The 6,000-nt window shown below is 48.0% G+C and overlaps 1 protein-coding gene across 1 annotated transcript in view; it reads right to left on the bottom strand.

Moving 5' to 3' along the window:
* The window catches only part of RASA3 (RAS p21 protein activator 3), a 128,865-nt gene that overhangs the window by 83,673 nt on the left and 39,192 nt on the right, over window positions 1-6,000 (bottom strand). The window lies entirely within an intron of this gene.

Raw genomic sequence — 6,000 nt, 5'->3', positions numbered from 1 at the left:
GCAGGCAGCACACGCAGGCAGCACACACACACACAGCACACGCAGGCAACACACGCAGGCAGCACACGCACACACACACAGCACACATACACAGCACACACACACAGCACATGCAGGCAGCACATGCACACACACAGCACATGCAGCAGCACACGCAGGCAGCACATGCAGGCAGCACACACAGGCAGGGTGTATGATGAGTTCACAGGCACGAAGGGGAGAGCACGGCTGGTGAGCTTCTCCAGAAAGGAAAGGGAGCCTGGGGGATGGCAGGTGTGGTTCCCAGAGCAGACTCAGCCTTCCTGGTCGCCGCAGCTGTCCCCGATTTTGAGGGCAGCCTCAGCACACCCCGCGACTCGGACGGGGCCCTCCAGCCACCCGGTCCTGTTTTGGAACCGACAGCTTCTGCAGCAGAGAGAAGTCCTCGTCCTCCAACACAGCGCGACTTTGGGGACTTTCCTCCTGACACCTTGACGGTGTGAACAGACGCCGACCATGTGTCCCTTGGGATTTTTGGGGGTTTTTTTTTTTGTTTGTTTGTTTTGTTTTGGTTTGGGGAGTTTTTTGTTTTTGTTTTGTTTTCTGGGATTTCTTTGTTTTTTGCAACAAATGAGTGTAGATATTTAGCTGTAAGTTCCTGTGTTTCTTAAAAGGAGAAAGAAAAAAGCTTTTGAAAGTCCTGTGGGAGACGGTGTCTGTGGATAACACGGAGCTAAGATTTGTTCCCACAGGGCCTCAAATCACAGCGGTAACAGCTGGGTCTTCCGAAGGTGGACGCTGCAGGACGGAAACACACAGGCTTCCCCTGGACTCCCTGAAAGACAGACGCCACACGACAAGAAAAGGCCGGGTCCTCCCGCGCTGGCACCAACGCACCGGGTTCCTCCCTCCCCGCCCGACGATGCCCAGTCCCCTGGCCCCAAAACACAGCAGGTTCCTCCCTCCTCGCCCGATGGCCCCGTCTTGACCTCCTTCTCCCTGCTCGCTGTCATCTGGGGCTGAGACCCTTTCTTTTTCATCTACTTTTTGCTATGATGCATTTAATTAAAAAAAAGGGGGGGGGACAAAATGCAAACCCATTTCCCTGCCTCAGCCTTCTGATGCCATCACCTCCAGTGCATTGGTTTTGTTTCCAACCGTTAATAAAGCATTGAAACAGAAAAAAAAATCCCGAGAAACATCCGGTTGCTATGACGACAGCAACACCAGGGAGCCTGCTGGACGCACCAACACCCAATGAGCTGCTCAGACCAGGAGGGCTGGAGCTGCCACCGCACGGCCTGGCCACATCCCCCGGTGCCTCCCGTGTGCGCCACGTGCAGCAAGACGGAGCCTCTCCCTGCGGCCCCACAGCTGAGCGGGACGGGGCTGCCCCAGCTCCCAAGCGGCCGTTTCTCCTCCACCGCACCCCACACAGCTCGCTCAGTTACCTTCACCAAAGGTGCCCGTTCTGTCTCTCTTAGAGGAAATGTGTTTTCTCTTTTTTTCTGATACACAGAGACGTTCATATAAAAAGACAAAGCTGTCTGTGGTATACAGTAAGTGCCGAATTATTTGTTGCATGCATGGAGGAATAAATGAATTAAAAGAAAAGTAAACTGGTTTCATCCTAACAACCACATAAGTAACAGTTCTCGTGAGCACTTGTCCCACGGACGGTGTCTCTGAAACATGCGGTGTGTCCACAGCCGGCAGACCGACGCAGACAGCCAACACAGACCTCGCGTGGGCTCTGAAAACTCAGCTAACAGGAGTGAGAGGCAGCCTCAAACACATTTCCTGTGAACAGCATAACAGCGCAAAACCTGATTTCCAACTCCAGGGATCAGGCAGTAACAAAAACCGGCCACGATCCGAAAGCCGTCCTGACTCCCAGGCCCACAGCAGCCCTTCTGGGCCTGGGGGAAGCTGCAGCCTCAGGTGAGCACAGGCCCGGCCCTGGCCGAGCCTTGGGGCGCCCAGGCTTCCCTGGAGGCCCACGCAGCGTCTCCAAGCGCTGACGGCGAGCGGTCGGGGTGGCCCGCGGCACTCGGAGCCACACCCCTGTGCCCGGAGGGGCTGCGAGGGCACCGGGAGGTCTCCACAGACCCCACCCAGCGCTGCCCTCCCCGCAGGCATCCGAGGGCCCTCAGGGGGCGGGCGGGCCTCCTGTGCTGCTCGGCACAGCACCGCAGCGGGCGTCTCCCTGGCACTCAGCAGCTCAGCTCAGCGCCCAGCGAAGAGGGCGGGGGAAGGAATGGAGGCAGCCACGGGGGAGGACGAGGGCCCAGGGCTCCGCTGAGCAGAGCTCCTGGCACCGACCCCGACAGAAGACGTCCTGGAGAGGCCAGGGCTGTGCTGGGACTGGCCGCGTCCACCCAGCCCGGGCGCTCATCGCTTTCCCGCATCATCACGGTGTTTTACTCAACTACAGGTCGGCCTCATGAAATAACGCGGACCAGGGGACGGCGCCAGTGCGCGGTCCGGAGAAAGCAACCCCGTCCCAGCAGCAGAGCCCCAGGGCCCGCCCGGGAAGGAGGCCCCGCGGAGGACTGGAGCGAGGGCGGATCTCAGGGCTGCCAACCTCAGCCAGCCTTTGAGTCGTCGCAACGCAAAACATTCCAAGGGGTCTAAAAATTCTGCTGGGCAACACAGCGTCTTCTGACAACGAAGTGTTTACGGAAATGATAGTCTTGTGATTAAAATCTCTGAATAAATGATGAACACCCCCGTCTACTTTGAGCTCTTTAGAAACCTGGAACAGTGACCCCAGCCCCGGCCCTGGGATCCTGACCCGAACAGGTTCTCCTCCAGGCCCGGGCAGGGTCTTAGCGAGGCACAGAAGCCTCCGTGCCGCGTGTGGGTGCAGACCCCTCTCCGGACTCTGCGCTGCTGACCGCGAGGCCCGGTGCCCCCGGCTGCTGTTCGCCTCCGGACTCGGGAGCTCCGTGACCGGCCTCTGAATGGGCCTGAGAGCCCGTCGGCACCGGCCTCGCCACCCGGCACCCTCCGTGGGACAAGGTTGGGTCTTATCTTTTTTTTTCTTAATGTAGCTAGAGCTTTGTCAATTTTATCTTTTCAAAAAAAATCGACTTTTCGTTTTGTTGATCTTTTGTCTTTTTTGTCTCAATTTCATTCATTTCTGCTCAGATCTTTGTTATTTCTTTCCTTCTACTAATTTGGGGTTTGGCTTCTTGCTTTTCCAGTTCCTTGTGGTGCATCACTAGATGGTTTGCTTGAAGTCTGTCTACTTTTATGACGTAGGCATTCATTGCTATAAATTTACCTCTTCGCACTGCTTTTGCTGTATCCCATAGGTTTTGGTATGTTATGTTTCCATTTTCATTTGTTTCAAGAAATTTTAAAACTTCCTTCTTCATTTCTTCCCTGACCCACCGGTCATTCGGGAACATGTTGTTTAATTTCCGTGTGTTTACATAGTTTCCAAAGTTCCTCTTGTTATGGTTTCTAGTTTTTTTGATTGTGATGAGAAAAGAGACTTGATATAATTTTGACATTTTTTATTTTTTGAGATTGTTCTGAGAGTTAACCTATGGTCTATCCTGGAGAATGTTCCACTTGCCAATGAGAATAATGTGTATTCTGCAGCTGTTGGATGAAATATTCTGTAAATGTTTGTCAGGCTCTTTTGAACTAGAGTGTAGTTTAACTCCAATGTTTCTTGTTGATTTTTCTGCCTAGATGACCTTCCCATTGCTGAAAGTGGGGTGTGAAGTTCCCTCCTATTGTTGTATCACAGTCTGCCTCTCTCTTTAGATCTATTAATATTTGCTTTAAATATATCAGGGTGCTCTGGTACTGGGTGCATATATATTTACTATTGTTATATCCCTTTGCTGAATTGACCTCCTTTTGTAGGCCTCATGAGGCTTACAAAAAACATTCTATAGTTATAACAAGTTATCAAAACTGATACCAACTTACCTTTGATTGTAAAAAAAAAAAAAAAAAAAAAAAGAGACAAACAAAAGCCTGTACACATTAACTCCCTTCTCCTCCCATATTTTGCATTTTTGGTGTCACAATTTATATTTTGATATTGCCTATCTCCTAACTGTTGTGGTTATTATTTTATTAATTGTGTCTTTCATTCTTCTTACAAAAGACAGAAATGGTTTACACGCCATAATTACAGTATTAGTATGACAATCACATTAGCATCCTTTTCCTTTGGTCTGAAGAACTACCTTTAGGGCTTCCTGCAGGACAGGTGAGGTAGTGATGAGTCTCCTCAGCTTTCGCTTGTCTGAGAAAGCCACCGTCTCTCCATTTCTGAATGATAGCTTTGCTGGGTACACCATTTTTACTTGACAATTGTTTTCCTTTAGCACCCTGCATATATCACCCTGCTCCCTTCTGGCCTAAAGGTTTCTGCTGAGAAGTTGCTGCCAGGTATATTTGATCTCCCTGAAATGTTATTTGCTTCTTTTCTCTTGCTGCTTTTGATGTCATCTCTTTGTCTTTGACCTTTGAGAGTTTTTTGATTACCGTATGTCTTAGAGTATTCTTATTTGGGTTGAATCTGATTGGTGACCTTTGACCTTCCTGTACCTGAATATTTACATCTTTCTCCAGCTTGGAAAGTTTTCTGTTACTTATTTGAATTAAGTTTTCTTCTGCTTGTTTTTCTCAATTCCCTTTTTAACTCTAATAGCTTGAATATTTGCTCTTTTGATGTTGTCCCACAGATCTTGTAAGCTTTCTTCATTTCTTTTCATTTTTTTCTTTTTTCTTCTCTGTATTTTCAAATGCTCTGTCTTTGAGCTCACTGATTCTTCCTTCTGTTTGATAAGTTCTGCTACTAATGCTCTCTCTTTCATTTTTCCATTGCATTCATTGTATTTTTCTGCTCTAAGATTTCCATTTGATTGTTTTCTGTTACTTCAATCTGTTAACTTTCTCTGATAAATTTGTAAATTCATTCTCTGTTTTCTTGAAGTTCATTGAGCTTCCTGAAAACAGCTATTTTGAATTATTTGTCTGAGAGATCACACATCTCCATCGCTGTGTTAGGGCCAGTCTCTCGCACCTTATTTTATCCATTTCGTAAGGTCACGTTTGCCTGAATGTTCTGGTGCTTGTCGGTGATGATGAGTCTGAATCCCAAGGGTCCCACAGAGAGACTTTTGACTGTGATAGGTAGAGAATTATGGTTATTGTGGGAAATACGAGCAGGTTACCTTCAATTCCACCACTCAATAAACATAGCATTACCATATGATCCACCAATTTCACTCCTAGGTATATACTCGAAAGAATTGAAAACTGGTGTGCAAATAAAAACATACACGAATGTTCATAGCAGCACTATTCACAATAGTCCAAAAAGGTGAAAACAACCCAAACGTCCATCAACACACGAACTGATAAAATGTGATACGTCATTAGTGGCTGCCAGGGGATGGGAAGTGATTACATAAAGGATGTTCTTCTGGAGTGATTACGAAGTGTTGAAACTAGAGAGGGATGATGGCTGCATGGCGTGGTAAATGTGCTAAATGCCACTGAATCGTACACTTTAAAATTCTTAAAATGCTGAATTTCATGATACGTGTATTTTACAACTTAAAAAAAAACACGGTTACCTAAGTACTGATAGAGGCAACATTGGTAAATGTGAATGTGTTTAGTACATACGCATCACATTCTACCTGACATCCTTTTTTGGAATAAGAAAGGGTATAAATAAATACTTCTTTTTAGAGCTTATGTTTAATTATATTATTATTTTTTTTTTTTTTTTTTTTTTTGAGACAGAGTCTCGCTCTGTCGCCTGGGCTGGAGTGCAGTGGCCGGATCTCAGCTCACTGCAAGCTCCGCCTCCCAGGTTCACGCCATTCTCCTGCCTCAGCCTCCCGAGTAGCTGGGACTACAGGCACCAGCCACCTTGCCTGGCTAGCTTTTTGTATTTTTTAGTAGAGACGGGGTTTCACCGTGTTAGCCAGGATGGTCTCAATCTCCTGACCTCGTGATCCGCCCGTCTCGGCCTCCCAAAGTGCT

This window comes from Piliocolobus tephrosceles, chromosome X (assembly GCF_002776525.5).
Source record: "Piliocolobus tephrosceles isolate RC106 chromosome X, ASM277652v3, whole genome shotgun sequence".
Classification (NCBI taxonomy): Eukaryota; Metazoa; Chordata; class Mammalia; order Primates; family Cercopithecidae; genus Piliocolobus; species Piliocolobus tephrosceles.
The sequence above is the reverse complement of the archived record's forward strand: the minus strand, read 5'-3'. Positions and strand labels throughout refer to the sequence as shown.